Source organism: Polypterus senegalus, chromosome 10 (assembly GCF_016835505.1).
Source record: "Polypterus senegalus isolate Bchr_013 chromosome 10, ASM1683550v1, whole genome shotgun sequence".
Classification (NCBI taxonomy): domain Eukaryota; kingdom Metazoa; phylum Chordata; class Cladistia; order Polypteriformes; family Polypteridae; genus Polypterus; species Polypterus senegalus.
This window is the reverse complement of record NC_053163.1, coordinates 138,427,626-138,449,335: the sequence shown is the minus strand read 5'-3', so window position 1 is coordinate 138,449,335 and position 21,710 is coordinate 138,427,626. Positions and strand designations below refer to the sequence as shown.

At 38.9% G+C, this 21,710-nt stretch overlaps 1 protein-coding gene across 8 annotated transcripts in view; it reads right to left on the bottom strand.

The window, feature by feature from the left end:
* shc2 (SHC (Src homology 2 domain containing) transforming protein 2) overlaps positions 1-3,180 on the bottom strand; it is a 112,833-nt gene extending 109,653 nt beyond the window's left edge. For 2 of the 8 annotated variants that reach the window (XM_039766840.1, XM_039766841.1), the window contains exons 1-2: positions 2,600-2,820; positions 2,231-2,506 (exon numbers count right to left, since the gene is read on the bottom strand). The gene's annotated coding sequence lies outside the window, so the exon portion shown is untranslated. Of the gene's footprint in view, positions 1-2,108; positions 2,203-2,230; positions 2,507-2,599; positions 2,822-2,896 lie in introns of those variants that run through there. The other 6 variants (XM_039766842.1, XM_039766843.1, XM_039766839.1 and 3 more) reach the window with 5 other exon arrangements.
* Between the last annotated feature and the right edge of the window lie 18,530 nt (positions 3,181-21,710).

The following is a 21,710-nucleotide window of genomic DNA, read 5'->3' as shown; positions in this document are numbered from 1 at the left end:
TATGTCCAGCAATTTTTCTATAATTTAAACTGACATGGTCAAGAGACAAGATCGGGAAATGGAGTAGGCTAGCCTGACTACCCTCATGACTAAAATTTGCGTAATGTGACATTGACTTAAGTGGGTCACTGGTGGGGCCTGAACTTTCACTCTATAGTTTACAGGCAGGGACTTTTGCCAATGTAAGATGGGACTACTTGCTATAATTAATGTTCAATACATTTCATCACCAAGGTCAATTGGAGTGTTGCAAAGGGCCCGCCAATGAATCATCATTGTGTAGAAGCAATATTTACAGATACAGAAAGGTGTAACTCCTTTGGTATTTGTATGACTGGAGCTCAGGCAACTTCAGTGACTTACAAAGAATATGACACATAACTGGCCAGCTTGTGGCTTACAGTGCGACCCCTTAGCTACTTAGGGGCCATACAGCTCTTTTATATACAACAATCGATAAAACTTTACTTCATATACAGGAGCACCTTTCACAGTACACTATACAACAATTTCACAACATTTCCACCGAAAAAGACCAACTGCACAGCCAAATACTGCTTTAATAAACTATGGTTTCCTCTTATGCAAAAGAATTTGAAACTTTTATAAATAAATAACTTCTATTAAAGCCACTGAAGCAAAGTGAAGAGTAAATTTCCAAAAAAGAAAAAAAACAAACAAACAAAAAACAAACTGAGGAACTGCTTTTTCAACGATTTTGGAAATCATCATCTGGTGTTAGGCAGCGGACGTAACAAAGCTGATTCACATCTCAAGGCTCATTTCGAAATATCAGAATAAGTAAATCTCGTAAAGAGTGACAGTATATTGTGTATGCATTTAAATACAGAATATGTGCATTAGTAGGCAGCATTTACTGAATGCAGTTCAATATATAGTGTGCATACATTTCACTATAGAAAGTGTGTTTCCGCATATAATGTGTGCAGTGTTTTACATTTGAATGTATGTACTTTACTATACAGCATGTTTCATGATGCAGTGTATGTGTTTTAAATATTAAATGTATCTATTTCAGTAGACAATGTATGTGTTTCACTATCCATGTATGTGTTTAAGTATACAGTTTTTTAGAATGCTGAGCACATATCGTGGATCTGTTTCATTGTTGAAAAGAATGTGTTGAAGTATACAGTTTGTGCATTTTAGCAAACTAAGTGTATATTTCACCATACCGTGTATGTTTTTCACTATTGCACATACATGCTCGAGTATATAGTTTATGTATTTTAGAATACTGAGCATGTGTTTCAGCATACCGTGTATGTATTTCACTGCTGAATGTATTTATTTAAGTATACATTTTATAATACTGAGCACATATTGTGGATGTGTTTCATTATTAAATGTATGTGTTTAAGTATACAGTTTATGTATTTTAGCAAACTCAGCATGTGTTTCATCATACTGTGTATGTATTTTACTATTGAATGTATTTATTTAAGTATACAGTTTATGCATTTTAGAATACTGAGCACATATGTATTTTTGCAAACTGAGTGTATGTTTCACCGTACCGTGTATGTTTTTCACTATTGCACTACTGTACATGCTCAGGTATATAGTTTATGTATTTTAAAATACTAAACACGTGTTTCAGCATACCGTATATGTGTTTCAACATACTCTGTATGTATTTCACTATTGTATGTTATGTGTTTAAATATACAGTTTATGCTTTTTAGCAAACTGGGTGTATGTTTCACCGTACCATATATTTTTTTTCACTATTGCACGTACATGCTCAAGTACTGCATACAGTTTATGTATTTTAGAATACTAAGCATGTGTTTCTACATACTGTATATGTGTTTCACCATACTCTCTATGTATTTCACTATCGGATGTATTTAAGTATATAGTCTATGCATTGTAGTATATTCAGCATGTGTTTCATTATACTGTGTATGTATTTCACTACTTAATGTATTTATTTAAGTATACAGTTTATGCCTTTTAAAATACTGAGCATGTGTTTCACTCTTTTAGCACATGTTTCGGTATTTGACTTTCAATACTGAATGTATGAAGTGCTTACATTTCAATATAAGGTGTCAACGTGTCATTACAGGATACAGTGCACGTACCTTTAAGAATGGCTAATGTCCTAAACGGCGCCTCATAGAAACCGGGGTCCCACACCTGAACATCACGGCGGTGCACCCACGCTGGGCGAAGCGAACCTGAGCTTTCGGTGAGTTCGACTTACCGCGAAGTGCGCAAGAAGACAAGAGTCAGTCGGGCCGGGTGCCGCTTCAGTTTCACAAATAAACTACGGAGGAGTCTTACACACATACGGTACATACGCCTTGCAGCGCTGACATGCATCAAACTCTTATAGAAAAACAAGTCTTGTCGATGCTTTTTCTTTCCTTTCTTTTTTATTTGCGGTCAGTGTTTACTGTGCAGACAAGCCTTCCGCCTCTCAACCGCATGTGCCCAGTGTGCAGATTTACACCAGTGATGAAATGCACCGTATTACTCGCTGAAGGAAAAAAAAAGAACAGGATGAGTAAGATGTCAAAACTTGACAGAAGAGAGCAGAGTTAACGCTGTTAAATGTACAAGGCTACTATACCTAATCAACTTCACCTCCGCCCCGTCCCACCAGTCCTGCTCGGCTCTGTCAGCGTGGCGTTTTTTTAAAAGCCCCTGAAAGCAGAGGGGGCCCGGGTGGGCAGGTTTAGATCGCTGGCACGGTTTGACTGGAGGTTAAAACTACTTCTACTCCACACAAGTATTACGAAAATGTTTGTCAGCTTCGTCGGTGGCGTCATACGGGAAGCTGGATCTTTTTAAGAAGACGAAGCTGTAACGGCGCCGAAAAAAATGCCCACGTCCTGGCTAATTGTGAAGAGTTTTCAAAAATAGTTACCTCATTCGGCCATCTTCCAAACCCGCTTATCCTGGGCCCAGTAGTTCAAATGGTTTAATCCTGATCAAAATGATACATACTCGAAATCCCTTTATTTGTTATGCATTCATTTTACTATCTTACTCCCGGTTTTTCAAAGAAAAACTGGATTGAATCGCTCTGATCCTAAAACTTGTCACGATTACCAAATCCCCATTACCAGTGCGTTAAACGGGCCAGCATATCAAACTGAAGGCTTCTAGGTAATCAAAAACAGGTAAAATAGCCAGCATGGGGCCATTCAAATTGGATTTATTTGAAGAAACATAAAAACATCACAGAAAAACAATATAAGCACCCCTTCTTGTTTTCAGTGTCTTGTAAACAGACATCTTCAGACTACAAAAAATAAATAAAAAGCAAATATGTATTATGCAAATACATTGTAGCCATTTTGACCATGTGTTTCAAATTCAATTTTTAAATGTCCAGCAGCTAAAAATTAAACAAAAAATCATAGTTCTTCATTTTTGGAATGACCAGAAGTTTGAAGCTGTGCTTTTAGGAGAAGGATCTGAAGTTTGACTTTGGTTTGCTGTAGTTGGGCAAAGCAGGCTAATTTGTTCATCTGCCAGACGAATCTATGCTTTTTGCTCTTTCTGTTTCTCTTTTAAGAAGTGCCCTAAAGGCATCCTCATCTTCATTGTTTAGCAAGGAACGCTTCAGGCCTCTTTTTTGAGCTCTCTGCCAGTGAAGATCCACACTAACAGAGCTGAGATCAAGAATTGTTGTTTCCTCTGCATTAGAAAGGACTGGCATGCTTTCCTAATCAATTGTGGGCTCACCGTCCCATGCAACACCATGAATCCCATGTAGAGCTCATGAGTTTTCCCCTCCAATAATGTCAATAGCCAAATCAGTGTATTCACCTCTTCTAAAAGGCTTGTTCTGCATGGTCCATGGTTGCTTTGGACTTCATTTTCTTCCATCTAAATTTTATTTGAGCAATGGTCCTGTTCCGGCCAGACTCTGTGGACTTTCACATTCTGATTAGTTTAAAGCCAAATGTCATTTTTCCTCTTCATGGTCAGCTGCCCTCCCTTAGTAGAATTAAAACGTCCTGCTGTTGAGGCATAATGACACCCTCCAGCAGTGCATTTGTTTCTAGTACTGTGAAAATAGGTCCTTTTGAGTCTATGGTTCCACCTCTTTGGTGCAGTGAATGGAGTTTATAGGCCATATGCATGATTGATTTAACGGAAAACAAGCTGGAGCACATCAGCTAATTGATGTTTAATGGTCATGGAACCGATCACATCGCCACTACCATTTTGGCAGGAGAGAATATAGTCAAAGGGTGTATGTGGAGCGTACTAAGCCACTGGAGCATTACACCACTGAAGAACTTTATGCCCGGTTTTGGTTTGGGAATGCTGATGTTAAGTACATTGCAGGCCTTGTCAGGCCAGAACCTCAATACAGAACCAGAAGGAGTCCTAAACTGTCTATGGAAGAGCAGATCTTCTTTGCTCTACACTTTTATGCATTCGCATCTTTCTACCAAGTTGTTGGTTACAGTATAGGAGTGGACAAATCAGCTGAGTGTTGTGGTGAAAGCTGTATCAATCACATTTGACAGCCTACACCATCATGTTTATTTAATTTCAAAGGGATGACCATATTTCCCAGACCAAGTGCAAGTTATTATTTTTGCAGAATAGGCCCGACACTACTGGGGTTATTGACTGTACTCATGTGTATATACAAGCACCCCATGAAAGAGAGTGGGAGTACATCAACAGAAAAGGGAGACACAGCATAAACAAACCACTTATGGGTGATGTGGACCTCACGATCACACACTGTGTTGTGAACTGGCCTGGGTCTGTCCATGATGTACGAATCCCGAGGGATAGCATTTTATACAGAGAGCTCCAAACCACCCGACCAGATGGCATGATATTAGGAGAGAGCGCCTATCCACTCCTGCCATGACTGATGACCCCTTTTCTTACGCCAAACACAGGCATGCTTAAACAGTGCACGTTGCAGAACAAAATGAAAGTTAAAATGGAGTTCTGAAGAAGCGATTTGAATGCCATAATGACTTACGAGTGGAGCCACAAGGAACGTGCAACACAATAATTGCCTGTAAAGTCCGGCGCAATATTGCTAACAAGCGGAACGTCCCTCTCTGTGACAACGTTTATGACACACCTGAGCCTGCTAAAAACTCTGACACACCTCTGGCTTTCTCTCAGAATCAGAGACTGACTGGACATGCAAAAAGGGATGCCATTGTTAGGAAAAATGTTCATTTAGTTATTACAGTATCTTATATAAACGTCTACGCGTGGAAGTGTGTGTGTCTGTCTGTCCGGCCCGGAAGTGAGAGGTGGAGTCAGACTAAAAGCTCCACCTCCAAGGATACACAAGTGAGGTCAGCACTTCAGCAAAGCGAAACATCGGAAGAGAGAGGCACTCGTTTATCTGCTATTACAGAAGCGTGGCGAGCACATCAGCAAAACCGTATCCCTTTTACTTTTTCTCCCGCTGCTAATAAACAAGCAAGATGAGCACGTCGGTAAAATGAATCCTCCTACGAGAGAGATGTCCAGAGTAGTTCTTTTCAATTACCTCATATCTCTACATTTCAATTCTATTTCTGACGATTTCGATAGTTTCTAGGACCCAGCTAATAATTGATATAAAGTGTCAAATGAAAGTTCAAATTTATTTTTTTTTTTGATTTTTGGCAGCAATTTTCAGGATTATTTCAGGGGGACAAAATCCTTTTTAACCTTACTGTAATGAAAGATGTAATAGCCTAATTTCTGCTTTTTCTTCTTTATCACTGTAAACCTATCAGGTGCAAAATATTAATAAATAAATGTGTATATACTACATGATATCCATCCATTATCCAACCCGCTATATCATAACTACAGGGTCACGGGGGTCTGCTGGAGCCAATCACACCCAACACGGCAGGAAACAAACCCCGGGCAGGGTGCCAGCCCACCGCAGTACTACATGATATAAATGAAGTTTATTTGACCAATTTAAATTACATTTTTGTTCCTAAAATCCACCCTGAATCCACCCTCTGGCTGGGATCAGAATCATCCTGATTTTTGGATCAAAGTTATCCCTTCTTTTTCTTCTTCTTCTTTTACTTTCAGCTGCTCTGGTTGGGGGTCGCCACAGTGGATCATCTTTTCCATATCTTTCTGTCCTCTTCATCTTCCTCTGTCACACCCATCACCTGCATGTCCTCTCTCTTACCACATACATAAACCTTCTCTTAGGCCTTCCTCTTTTCCCCTTTCCTGGCTGTCTATCCTTAACATCCTTCTCCCAATATACCCAGCATCTCTCCTCTGCACATGTTCAAACCAACACAATCTCGCCTCTCTAACTTTGTCTTCAAACTGTCCAACATGAGCGGACCCTCTAATGTCCTAATTTCTAATCCTATCCATCCTCGTCACACCCAATGCAAATCTTAACATCTTTAACTCTGCTACCTCCAGCTCTGTCTCCTACTTTCTGGTCCGTGCTACCGTCTCCAGCCAATATAACATAGTTGTTCTCACTACCGTCCTGTAGACCTTCCCTTTCACTCTTGCTGATATCCATCTGTCACAAATCACTCCTGACACTCTTCTCCACCCACTCCACTCTGCTTGCGCTCTCTTCTTCATCTCTCTTCCACACTCCCAAGTACTATACCAAAGTTACCCCAATCCTACTAAAAGGTTTTGAACAACACAAACTGAGGGTTTGATCCAGATTAAAACCAAGATTGGATTACGTGATATAATCTAATATTTTAACCAGTTTTTAGTTTTGAACAACCCATTGTCAAGATTTGATCCAATCTATTACCCAAAATCTGGTTTTTGAAAATTGGCAGGAAACTAGGAAATGCAGAGAGAACATGTAGTCTCCACACAGGACGTGAATCTCAGTCTCCTTTTTGTGAGGCACATGCACCACAGTGCCACCCACAAGGCTACATATATACTGTATCTCTTATTTCCTTTGTCATGAGAGCACTTCAATATGTAACAAAGGTTAATAAGATTAAAAGAGAAAAGGCACCTCTCAGATAAATGTGCCATACCTCATGTAAATCATTGAATTTAAAATATTGAACACTTTTCACTTATGACTATCAATTTTTCTCAATTGCTTTGCTATTCATACATCAGAGACATCATTAATGCAGTTCTTGAAACAGTTAAGGCGTTCCTTATAACACTAATCTGCTTGTGCAAAAGCCACTAAAAGAATCCAAACTGTGTTCACATGTGTCAAAATATGCAAAGTCAGTCAGCCACGTCAACATCGCCTGTGCTTTAAGACTTAGATACCAAATTATTTTATTTTTAGTGAAAACCTTGCTAAAAAAAGAGTACTGCAAAAAATGTAGAGTAAAAAATGTCTAGACACAAAATGAATGCGAATGTGATATACAGTAATTGTTCTAACCAAGAAAAGCAAAATGATGAACATGGAAGTATGCATTGGAAAATAGACAAAGAAAACAGCAGCAGTTCTAGGACAGTAAATTCACACTACATGCGTAACGTATTTTTAGGAAGTCACTGTGCACTGGAGAGATTCCAAAGGACTGGAAAATGGCAAATATCATCCCATTATATAAAAAGGGTGACAGGGCAGATCCAAGCAACTATAGGCCAGTAAGCTTAACAAGCATCACAGGAAAATTAATGGAAGGAATTATTAAGGATAAGATTGAGCAACACATGGCAAGGACAGGAGTTATTCTGAACAGTCAGCATGGGTTCAGAAGAGGGAGGTCGTGTTTTACTAACATGTTGGAATTCTATGAGGAGGCAACAAAAGGATACGATCAAAGTGGAGCTTATGATATTATTTATCTGGACTTTAAGAAAGCATTTGATAAGGTGCCACATGAGAGGTTGGGCATCAAGTTAAAAGAAGTGGGAGTTCAGGGTGATGTTTTTAGATGGGTGCAGAATTGGCTCAAACACAGGAAGCAGAGGGTGATAGTGTGAGGAACCGCTAAAGAACTGGCCGATGTTAAGAGTGGTGACCAGCAGGGGTCAGTGCTAGGACCGCTGCTATTTTTAATAAATATATAAATGATTTAGATAGGAATATAAGTAACAAGCTGGTTAAGTTTGCAGATGATACCAAGATAGGTGGATTAGCACATAATTTGTAATCCGTTATATCATTACAGAAGGACTTGGATAGCATACAGGCTTGGGCAGATTTGTGGCAAATTAAATTTAATGTCAGTAAATGTAAAGTATTACACATAGGAAGTAAAAATATTAGGTTTGAATACACATACGGAAAATCGAGAGTACACCTTATGAGAAGGATTTAGGAGTCATAGTGGACTCTAAGCTATCAACTTCCTGACAGTGTTCAGAAGCCATTAAGAAGGCTAACAGAGTTAGGTTATATAGCGCCTTGATGTGTGGAATACAAGTCACAGGAGGTTCTGCTCAACCTTTATAACACACTGGTGAGGCCTCATCTTGAGTACTGTGTGCAGTTTTGGTCTCCAGGCTACAAAAAGGACATAGCAGCACTAGAGAAAGTCCAGAGAAGAGCGACTAGGCTGATTCCAGGTCTACAGGGGTTGAATTATGAGGAAAGATTAAAAGAGCTGAGCCTTTACAGTTTAAGCAAAAGAAGATTAAGAGGTGACATGATTGAAGTGTTTAAAATTATGAAGGGAATTAGTCCAGTGGCTCGAGACTGTTATTTTAAAATGAGTTCATCAAGAACACGGGGACACAGTTGGAAACATGTTAAGGGTAAATTTCGCACAAACATTAGGAAGATTTTCTTTACACAAAGAACGATAGACACTTGGAATAAGCTACCAAGTAGTGTGGTAGACAGTAAGACGTTAGGGACTTTCAAAACTCGACTTGATGTTTTCTTGGAGGAAACAAGTGGATAGGACTGGTGAGCTTTGTTGGGCTGAATGGCCTGTTCTCGTCTAGATTGTTCTAATGTTCTAATGTTCTAACGGTCGTCAGGAATATGTGTGCATCAGTGTGAGTTTGTACCTTTTTCCATTCCTATTATTAATGGCTTAATTTGTAAGGCCGGCCAATTGTACAGAGGGAGGGGAGCATCTGGCTTGGAGGGCCAACAGACTGTACAGGGAGGAGCCAACGGTTTGTAAATGGGTGGCAGGAAAAAGGAGAGGAAAAGCACAGAGCCAAGAGAGAAGTGGACGCCATCACAGGAAAAGGCAAGAGGGAAAGGATTGACACCACGTGTAAAACGTCAGGTTAACCCGGGTTCATTTCAGGACAAAATTTTACGTTCAGGTGAAAGGTATTCGGGAGAGGACATGATGGGCCAGCACATGATCTGTACATTTCCTGGAACAGGAGGTTTGGTCGGCACCGCATTCCCCACCGCAGACAGAGCTACACATTCTGTACAGATAATATTTAAAGGACTACAAATACATTTATTTTTTTTCTTGCTCAAATTTCTGTATTAGTAGCGTATGTATTTAAGTGTTTTGTGCTGTGATTTGTGTTGGTTGGGAAGCACTGCAGCACAATATTATGTATATAGGGTTTTTTTGTTAGAGCAAGTGTGTGTATCACATCATTGTGTCCAAATCACACTGGTGTCTTCACATCTGAGACACAGAGGGAAACATCTTTTGACATGTCGAACCGAGGGCCAACTAACTAGCCAGTATCTGTTGCCTGCAGTAATGACATCTGATTATGGGGCTGGAAATCAAACACCTTCCATCTCCAACTAGAGAAGAATTCCTCAAATGGGTTGTGGACTGGTGAATAAGATGACAGGAACATCATTTTCATGTTCTGGGGGTGTCAAATCATTCCCTCACACAGTAGAAGTGATGAAAATTTACATTGTCTGTAATCACCGCATGACATGGCACATTGGCCCTCACAATCACCCTTTCATTCTCTAGAACGAGGGCAATGTAGAGCCCATCCAAGAAGTGAAGGAACTGGTCTGTGTCGCAGGGCTCAATTCCACATTGTGAATTACCCCATGTTCAGCAGTAGCAGTGCAATTGCGTGAAACTTGCTTCGTGCTCCATTGTCAACACCATGCCCTGTGTGAAACCTGATCATCCATACAGTATATGCCTGTGTGTAATTACTGCAGTGCCATGACATGCACCTACAGTATGACACAAGATTGAGAACGTATGCTGTTTTATTTGAACCTGTTCTCATGTGATTACATTTGTTTTCAAATGAAACATAATTTTACTAATACCAGTCACAATGTTTAACTAACCTGAAGGTTTACCTTCCAACAGGACACTGAACTCAAGAACAAAGCAAAGACAATACAGGAGTGAATGTACTCTGTGAATGTCCTTGAGTGGCCCACTAAGAGCCCAGACTTGAATCAAATCAAACATCTCTGGAGAGACCTGAAAATACAGTAGTGCTCCACCTACATTACAGAAGGTTTCCATCCATCCATCCATCCTGACAGAGCTGGAGAGGATCAGCAGAAAAGAATGGCAGAAAATCCCCAGTCTAGGCGTGGGAAGCTTGTTGAGTCATCCCTCAACACTTCAGGTTACAATTGCTGCCAAAAATACTTCATATAAATACTGAGTAAAGTGTCTGAATTCTTGTGTCATTGTGACATTTCAGTTTATTTTTTTATAAATTTGCAAAAATTCCTAAAATCCTCTGTCCACTTTGTCATTCAGTGGTACTGAGTGTGGTTTGATGAGGGATGAAATTAACTTAAATAGTCTCAATATAAGGCTACAAATAACAACATGTGTAAAAAGTGAAGAAATCGGAATACTTTCTGAAGGCAAGATAGACAGATAGATATGTGAAAGGCACTATGATAGATAGATAGATAGATAGATAGATAGATAGATAGATAGATAGATAGATAGATAGATAGATAGATAGATAGATAGATAGATGTTTTGCCCATATATTACAAACCTTTTCAAAGCCCAGAATTACACAGTTCTCTGTCGTGCAATGGTTCTATAACGAACTGCACAACCCAGTAAAGTTCCATTAAAGAACCAGTTAAATACCTGATCCCCTCTTGTTCCAGATCAGGTGCAGACTCATTTGCAAATCTTGGTTATAAATGGACCCTATGTCCAATGTTCTTTCATTTCAGGCATCTTTCTATACCAAACTGTACAGCTAAAAGGTTGCTTTTTCAATTTTTCTACTTATTCAGAATATATTGTGAGGAATAGTACTGTATTACATTTAGAATTAATATGTATTGAATTTGTAAATGCTGCACTACAGTAGTACAGTAGTTAGAGGAGCACTACTGTATGAACGTTGCATATTCCATCCATGTGTTTTTGGATTTGTCTGTGGGTACTCCACTCACCCCCTGGCCGTTTCCCATTCCAAAGACAGGTAACCCCTGTGTGTGAGTGTACTCTGTGATAATCTAACATTCCATCCAGGGTTAGTTAATCCATGTGCCACTTGCTGTCATAGGCACCAGCTTTCCATTACCCTGAACTCCTGGTCCACAAGTTAAAAAATGCATATATGAAAGGTGCAAATAAATAGAATGCATTGAAGTCTACTTAGAGGGCGGTATAGGAGGTTACGAGGATGCACTGATAGCGTGTTGCCCCATCCACCAAACAACAAACCACCTGGATTGGGACCCAAGTGCAGCGGGTGACACTTCAGCACCACAATGGAACATTGTGAGGTTTTTTTTTATAGTGACTGGAGTGCCAATCTTACCACCAACCCTAGTTTTGTCTGTAACTTTGAGGACCTGCTTGCAAGACAAGATGCAGGTTAACATCATACCCAGGATTGAGCAATAGCAGGCTTAGGGCCTTGCTCAGGGCCCAACGCAGTAGAGTCACTTTAGGCATTTACGGGATTCAAACTGGCAACCTTCAGATTGCTGGCACAGATTCCTAGCTTTAGTATAGACTGTGATTAATTTCAGCTGCCCTTAGAGGTAATTGCCTATAGCTGCTGGTCTGTGTGTTTTTGCTAGCCTTGGCACTGGTCTTCATTTCCAATTAGATTTAGATGCTTTTTTAAAGCCTGGGCAGAATATGGACTACAGTAGTTTACTTGGAGAAAAAATTTTAAACATGTATAGCAATAAAATCTGTGTGTAATACATAAAGAGGCTAAACTATACATTCTGTGAAGTCATCATTCAAGAAGCTTTGCTATATTCACTCTTTCAGGATAGCATTGCCTAATATTTTAAACATAAAAGTGGTGCAGGATGTTGGTGGTTGACTAATGTGCTCTAAAAGGTCACATAACACCTCCTACTTGCTATGTGGTATTACAGTTAAAGGTTTAGCCCAGCCTTAGACATTTTTAATAAAAACATATTCAGCTGCAAAAATGCAGTATATAGCAATCTTATATATTATGCGTGTTTATTCTGTTGAGAATAGTTATAGACTAACTCAGGTGAAGCTAAACAAATATTGCACTAAACTAGATAAATATTAAGGTCAAATGTTAGCAATTTCCTTTTAGCATTATAAAATATATTTTTAAAAAATATGTGAAACAAGGTGAGTGAAAAGCTACTAAAAGTGAAGTCCGCATCAAAGTCTATAGCTCAGGGAAACTCAGCAACAGTTTTTATTTCATATGATATTTGTGGTGGGCGCACAATTAAACAAGTGAAATATGAACAACTGCCAGTAGGGGGCAACATTCCACTCCTAGGCATTTAGGTACTTTAGGCCAACATCTGGAAGGGACCCCTGTAAGAAAAAAGAAGAACTGGCAAACAGGGCAAGAACACTTAATACTCCAGCTCAAAACACTGACCCAGTATAAAAGAGAGCCTGTCTTTCAATCCCCAGACAATCCATGGAGAGGAGGAAGTCATGGCTGCTAAAATGGAGATAGTCCACCTACCTGCTGGGTTGTATAATGTTCTGTTAAGGGAAAAAGGATGTACTGTCTGGGAAAAACATCCTCAGACCACCACATAGCACAGTGTCTAGGATAAGGATACAGGGGGTTGCAATGTTCTTTTTATCACAGATTTTTGGAAGTATGTTTCCTTGAGGTAAGCATACATTTCTTGTCTGCTTATCTGCACATAGCTGCCATCATGAATGAAGTTTAGATGTAAATAAAGAAGTTGATCAGTATGAAAACTAACACATCTCTGTCACTATTTAGAGCACTTTTGTCTTTTGATAAATAGCTTTAAAATGTGCCAATAAAAACCTAAAAGCATTTAAAGTTTCCATTGACCCCCTTATGGGAGCCATTATACCTTAAAGTTATGGCTTGTAGAGCTTAGGTTAGATGTGAACACTCAAACGGAAGACCCACTGAAAGTGGATCTGCAAGTCTGAAGTGCTCATTTCTCTGTGCATGACTACCTGCAGCCGAGAAGGAAAAGAAAATCCATTCTTGATCACCCATTACTGATGCCAATTGCAGTTCCAAACATTTTTCAGGTGATTCATTTTACTGTGGCTGCAACTGAAGCAGGCTACAATGTAGAGCCATAGAATATTAACAATGGAAATGTTGTTCATGAGCAACTGAATACTGTATGGATGAGTAGCTCTGATGTAGGGTGGCAAGCCAGAGCCATTGCTAGTGGTGCTGCTTCACTGATCTTACGCCATTGGTTTGAATCGTGTGCCTTGTTGTTGCACATGTGTAGCTTGCACATTCTCATCGACTTAGTGTAGTGTTTTCTCTAACACATATACAAAGCCATAAAGATAATATGAAAGGGTGATTCCAGGTTAGTGTGAACGAGATTGTACATGGCTGCCAGTGGGTGAGCTGTTCCCCCTGTCACCTGTTTCTTGCCTTTCACATGGTGCTAATGGGAAAGGTACCAACCACTCGTGACAAAGAATTACATTCAACAACATTCTACATTCTGAAACATACAATACACCAACACTGGAGAACATGCAGTCTCAGTGACTCAGATCTCTCAAACATCAGGGCTAAGTGAGCATTTAACACTGCAAAAAATGAGATCCATCAGCAAACGTACTCTAAATGCAACCGCCCATTTGGTCCTTCAGGTTTTGATTGTTTCTTCCCGTTTAATTTTGGAAAGTGGAAAAATGTCTCCAGAACTTTATAATTCATCAGTAACATATACTGAAGCCTCCCATAGGTAACAGCAAACTCATCACCTGTTTCGTCTTACATTGTCCAGAGCTGGAAGCATTACATCCCACTTCCTGCAACTGAGGCATTCTTCCTCAGTGGCATTACTTCATATTTTCTACATGTACACCACAAATTGCCACTTGTTAACTGCATCACAATACCTTTCAGTTGTATATTTTCTTCTTTATGTCTCTCCAATTCTGTTGTTGTTTCTGTTCTTTCCTCTTCAATCTGTTGGAGTTCCTCATCAGTACATTTTGACTTATAAAAATACAGTTCAGCAATTATGGTTAACTAGGCTGACCCGCCTTTTAAGGCGACCGACTTTTAAGTTGACCACTTCTTAAGGCAATTCAATATGTAGATCAATTTGATATTTTATACAGACTCATTAATTTGGTTATATTGCATTTGAGCGGTATTACTTTAATACTCATAGTTTCTTTTATTTTTGTGATGAAATTTAAACTTTTTTTCTATGTTGAGGTCGCCCTTTTAAACCCCCCTGATATTTACTACGTGGTGTGGCATTTGTGCTCCATCAACATTAATTTCCAGAGACATAATTTTGTCTATTTTTCCAGCACATCGCGCACAAAAGCAAGGGAACAATGGGAGCACCAGAACTCTGCTCACATCATGTCGCTTCGTACCGCAAGCTGCAAGTAGTAAGTCTGTGATAAGTGGAATACCGCTACGCTTTCCACTCACGGGACGGAAGGACAATCCCGACTGCTTTTATATAGTAAGAAAGAAGAAGAAGAAGATATCGCACAGACTGGAGTAGAAAATCATCTTTTACGTGGAAAAACGAAACTACAAATCCCATCGTGCATTGCAAAATGGACGGGGCGTGTGTGAAACTCCGCACCTGCGTAGCACTCACGCGACGGAAGGACAATCCCGACCGCTTTTATATAGAAGGATGATGTATTCTTGTCTTTATAGTTAAACATATTGACAATTTGAAGTTATAACTTTTTTGTCTAAATTCTAAAAGTAAATGTACCCATTAAGAGTTGATTCTCAAAATAAAAATGGTTGGCATTCACAAAACAAGCTAGAGGAATCCACACCCCTGGGGGACAAAAGGTTGCATGGAGGGAGAGACAATCAGTGATATGAGGTACAGTGATGGTTTTCTTATAAAACTACCAAATCTCACAAACAAACTGTTTACTTTTTTATTCCTTTCCAAAGCAACATGGTGTAGGAGGAGAATGGGCATCCCTGTCAGGAAGGAGAATGATTTTATTACCTAGGCTTGAGGCCAATGTGGATGAACAAGCAAAACTGTACCAATGGGAAATAACTTGTGCCTGGCTTGTATGATATAACAGCTGCTCCATCCCCCATACACCAGGTGGCAGTGGTCCACATATCGGACACCTGCATGGGTGCTTAGGAGATGGAGTCCGGAAATGTAGCCCTGTCAGGTCCCTACGTACTGTTAGAGAGAGCTGTCAGGGGAGGACCTCTCTACTTTCTTGGCCCAAAAGTGCTTCTTGGAAGACATGGCATAGCACCGGAAGCATTACTGGGAACAGATTAAAAGGAGCCTGCTGCCTTATATCGGGGAGTCAGAGTTGGGAGTGAGAGGGCAACAATTAATGGAGAAAGAGAGGAGGAAGAATTGTGTATTTATTGTATAGTTGTGGCTGATGTCTGGAAAGATGATTGTGGTGAAGTGTATTGGAGAAATAAATATCTTTTATCTTATTCTAACAATATGTTGGGTATTACTGTGTCTTGAGTTTGGGGCTTAGTGGTGCATCCTTGTGGTTACAGTGGATACACTGTTTTACAATATTTGTACAGTCTCAAGAGATGGATCAATATTTAATAACAATCTTGCCTTAAAAATTGACATATTTGTTAAGTTTCATTCTTTTTTTTATTTGGACCAGTGTACCCTTTAGCCCCATTGCAGGCTGCAAGAATAGACAAGGTATTTTTTAAATTTATTAAAAACACTGTGTTCACTTTAGAACACAGTTTTATGTGGCAAGTTAAGAGTCTGAAATAAGTGAAGGACAGTGGGAGGCTGCGTTCAGGACCATGTGTTCCCCCAGTACACTGAATGGCAGCATCTCCCTCATCAAGCTCTCATTTGGACACTTACAGAGCGGCATGGGAGTTAAGTCCCAATTGGCAGCCTTGTCAGGGTTCTTGGGTGCTGCCAAGGAGAGGCTTCTCTGTTCTGCCTGACCTAGAAGTGCTTCCTGGAGGCAATATTGTTACATCGAAAGCACTCCAAGGTCTCATCTAAAAAGGTGCTCCTCCACCTCACACACAGAAAATTGGAGCCTGGAATGGAGGAGGACAAAGCTCACCTGGAAAGAAAGAAGGAAGGGATAGAGAGTTTCCATTTGTGTGGCAAAAGATTACAAATACTTTAGCTTACGGTTGTAAAAGGCACTGTGTGCTAATAAAATAGTTCTTTTTACATGTAAACCCATGTCTTATTTAGTTGTGTCTGGTATTTGGGGTACATGATGCCCCCTACTGGCCACACTGTGCAGATACAGTGAAAAAAGGTCAGAATATTAGAATAATTTAACTCCTATCATCTAACCACACTACTGTACTTGCCAATGCATTCTATGTGTCTGTGCTTCTTTGAGTGAAAAAAAAAACTTTCAGCATTTGTATTAAATGTACCCTTAACTATATCCTCGAGTTCTTGTTGAAATTTATTTTAAAGTAACAGCAGAGATCCACTGTACCAATTTATCTCCATAATTTTAAACACTTCAGTCATGTTTGCTTAAACCGAAAAGGTTCAGCTTCTTCAATCTCTCCTCATAACTCATATCTGTCAGACTTAGTCAGCCTAGTTGATCATCTGTAGTCTTTATCTAGCAGAACTTCATCTTTTTTGCAATATGGAGACCGGAATTGTACACCAAGTGAGGCCTCACTAATCAGTTAAGAATAACCTCTTTTAGTGTACCTTACACATGGTGCTATATAACATTCTTGATTGCTTCTTGATCACCTTGATAGCTTCTGCACATGGATCATTTGATCGCCTTATTGATCACTTCTGTATGCTGGATATTGGTATTGTTAATTCATCTTAAATGTAATCCTTAACATTTACTTATATTAAATTTCATCTGCCACAAATCTGTCCAAGCCTGTATGTTAACTGGAGCCCTCTGAGTAGATTGTACATTGATTGTACATTATCTGCCCCTTCCTCCTAGTTTACCATCATCTGCAAAGTTAACCAGTTGGTTGTCATTGTTCATTTATATTATAAAAGAGCAGAGGCCTCAGCAATGAACCATGATTCTAACATTACCTATTTTGAAAAGGTTCCTCTCATCATAGCCTTTTGCTTTCTGTGTTTGAGCCAATTGTGAACCCAGCTACAAACAGCATCCATAATGAATACTTCTTTTAGTTTTATTACAAAACTTTTATGCAGGACCTTATCAAAAACTTTCTGAAAATTATGGTAGATAATATCATATGGATAGATAATATCATATTAGATATAGGTATGGATATAAATAAGATCATATTCTCTCATAGAACTCGTAGTACTGAAGTACTTCCCTCTGCACAATATCTAAATTACTCAGTACCTCCTTGGCAGTTCCTGTTACATTTAGGAGGTTATTGACTTCTTCACACAAGTAAATCTCATCAAAATGCACATTCAGAGCATTGAACATTTTAGTGTCTGCATATTTTAAATCACCCTTACTGTTCGTTATACAGTTCACCTCCTCCTCGACTATTCTTTTACTACTAAAATACTAAAACTCTTTTGGGTTGTCATTTCTCTCCACCTAGCTTTTCACTTTCCTAATATCTTTTTTTAAAGATACATCTCTTTTTTTCCCTCTTCAGTTTCTTCTCAGATCCTTATTTATGAACTGCAGCATTTTCTTTAATTTCCTAGAGCTTCTAAATTTTGAAATCGGCTTGTTTTACATTAGATGTTAAATTTGTCTCTTATCTCCTTAACTGTCTCCACACTTGTCCCACTACAGTATGCCTTATTTAGGCTTTTCCTCATGTGCTCAAAGTAAATTTAACTGATTTATTTTTTGAGTATGCATTCTGCAAAAGCACTGTAAACTATATTTGATTATGATACTAAACGTTCAACCACATCTCCTAAATCCTATCCTGATTATTACAAAATACTACATGCAGTATGTTTCCCACTCATTTGTGCTGTACAATTCTACAGTGCAAAACTGTGAGTATAAATTAAAGTAACAGTGTAAAAGAAAATCTATTATCTATTACAGTATATTATATATTACTGTAACTGTTATGTTTTTGCCATGTAACTAAAGTTTCCTGTCAGTCACACCCTAAGATGGTGCCTGCCTGATCATATGACAAGTTACCAAAGACTTTTAAACTGTCGTAACTGTTGTAGTAACATTATTATCCATATATAGAATATGGTGTGATGTGTTATGCAAGTGCAAAATATTTTAGCCTATATAAGATTAGCTGTTCCTTTACCATGCTCACTCTGATGTTTTGAAATTAAGACATTTTTGTGATTATTTCACAGAAAATCCACAACAACCAGAAAATATTCCATCCATCCATTATATCCAACTACAGGGTCACAGGGAGCCAATCCCAGCCAACACAGGGCGCAAGGCAGGAAACAAACCCCGGGCAGGGTGCCAGCCCACTGCAGGGCACACACACACTAGGGCCAATTTAGGATCGCAAATACACCTAACCTGCATGTCTTTGGACTGTGGGAGGAAACCCACGCAGACACAGGGAGAACATGCAGACTCCAGGCAGGGAGGACCCGGGAAGGGAACCCAGGTCTCCTTACTGCGAGGCAGCAGCGCTACCACTGTACCACCGTGCCGCCCTCCCTTAGTTTCCCTAAACCTAAATAAAAATAAAGCAGACAGGGATATTGTTATGATCGTGGAGTTCCAAAGCACAAAGAAAGTCCCACAATTCTCCAAAATGCCCAATGGGTTGGATTTACCATCAAACCCCAACTAGATAAGAGGCCAAACACTCACTATTTATAAAATAAAATGTATATTTTAACAAAAAATATATGATGCACAAAAGAAGGCTCAGTGGAACACAAAAAGAAAAATGAATTGTATGAAAAGGAAAGGGCAATACAGTAGCAAACAAAGTCCCAACATAGAATCCAAGAGGCAAAGTCAAAAACAAAGCCCAGGTTCAAAAATCCAGAAAAAAGCACAAGAGAACTCACTATGTCACAAGCATATTAAGAATGAACCGCAAGGGACGGTGGATTGCCCCCATCTTTACAGGGTTGAGGTGGTGCGGTGATGGGCAGGTGGGCCCACCTCTTGAGCAACACCCACAACACATAAAAAATATGACACGATCATGGTAAATAAAGTAAATTATTAACAAAAGCAACATTAGCATAAATACTCAAAAATGAGCAAAAAAGGACATCAAACATGCATTTGAACCCCAGCGAGGAGAGGAATCCTGGATGTAATAGAACAGTTATAGTTAGCCATGGCTCCCACCCTTGGATTTTGTTTCCTGCCCCTTTTATTGCTCAGGATAATACAGGATTAGAAGAAGGACGGATGGATGGATGGATGGATTGATAAATGTGATTGTGTTTGATGGAGGATCAGCGAGTCCCTTAATTTGATTACAAACCCCAAGTAATTAAAGTTGCATTACTCTAGCAACAGGGTACTATCTGAGGTTCTTCCTGCCACTGTACTCTCACAGTGACATTGGTTACATAAGAACATAACAATTCTGACAAACAAAACAATACCATTTAGTCCATCAGGCTTGTTTATGCAAAGCTGTCCCAAAATCTCTTTGAGATACTTCTTAAAGGTTGTCAAGGTTTCCGCTTTAACTACATGGCTCAGTAGCGGGCTCTTACTAAATTTTTCTGCTTCTCTTGTTATTTTGTGATTTGCTCTTTTGTTTACTTTGCTGTCCTCTAACCATTTTGTTTTAGTTTCAAGAATTTAAATTTTTTTGTTTCTGTTTTAGGGGTTTGAATTGAAGATTACAGATTTTAGCTTTGTTAAATAAGAGATTTTATTAGATGTTGTCTTTTTTAGTTTTTTTTTTTATTTAATTTAATTTTAAATTTTTTAATTTTTTTAAATTAGAATTTTGAAATTCGGGTTTTTGATATTTAGACCTTCTTCTGTCTTTGTACATTTCTTTATTGTTTTATAAACTTTATTTAATTATAGGTTTTCACTGTGGGCAAAGCTTTTTCTTTGGCAGCTTCCCCCCAATTTTCATTCTCCCATTGCATTTGTTTTGGGGCAATCCACCATACACATAGTACATTGTAATATATAGGGTGGTCCAGATCTAATTACGCAATTTTCATTACGCTATAAGTTATTAAGTTTATTACATAGAAAATCACCCGTAAAATGTGTGAACTGACGAAATGAAGAATCGTCTTTGCGCCGAACTGGAATCATCCCCGCATAAATCAAATTCATCCAGATGATCTGGATCTGTATAATTAGATCTGGACCACCCTGTATAGCAAGGAATTATTCAGAGAACAATGAAGTTTCTTGATGCCATCTAGTGGGTTGGCCTATGACATCTATTTATGTGAAATTATAACTACACTCTCTTTTAGTTCTGTGGTTTTACATATCAGAGCATAAGTAACAAATCATCTAATCCTCACCCAGTCCTAAAACTTAGACAAATCTACCGGCATAATAGATTTTACTTTGGCATTTATTCAACAAAAAAAGCCAACATACAGCCATGTGCAGGAAGTAAGTTCATCCAAAGATTAAATAGTTTGTGGAATCATCTTGAGCACTAAAGTCCATCAGTGTTTGAGGACTTCTGTAAAAGCAAAGATCCCATAGTGTCCCATAGCAGCATTTTAACTTTATGTATTGCTTGCACTGAGTAATTGCAGTTTTAAAAGAAAGGGGAATCTGGAAAAGTTGCAAAGTCAAAATAACAAGTGAAAGATTGAAACCGTGAAGGTGTGAAATAAATAAAGTTCAGGACTTGAATCAAAATCAAACTGGAGATACTTTGCGGGATCCCCCTGACAATCTCTCTGCCCTAGCCCATTCAGAGATGGCCAAAAAATAAAGTGCTAGCCCTACACGTCCCAATTATAACAAAATAGGCAATTCTTAATAAGTGTACCTCCTATTTCTAAAGATGATATAGTGGATGGAGAAGAGAAATTAATATTAACTGCTGAAAGTTCTAAAAGAAATAAGTTGTAAAATAAGTTTCCCTGGGAGTCTGCTAAACATTTGCTTTTTACCAGTCAGATGCCAACAGGATCAATTTCTTATTGGAGGATGAAAAGGAGTATGATGAAAAATCAAGAAGTTAAACAAGCTGTGGGGAACAAGGAGTCAAGACATCCAAACTGAACGAAAGGTGTAAATAGAGATTCACAAAGATGAGCAGGGGGGCAGGACCGAAACATATGAAGAAGGAAGCAGGCACTTTAAGAGTGCATAAAGTACTGGGTCGGGGCTAAATCAATTAAATATGTAATATAAAGTTGGCCGACTCACTTACTCATCAACAACAACACTATTCCTCTTTGGTTAAAAAGTTGAAAATTGTCAGAATGGTATATCTCAGTCAGTAGGTATCCACTAAGAAAGGACATTTTAATGCATCAGTATTTAGGGATGTTCTCCTGGGATCTTTTG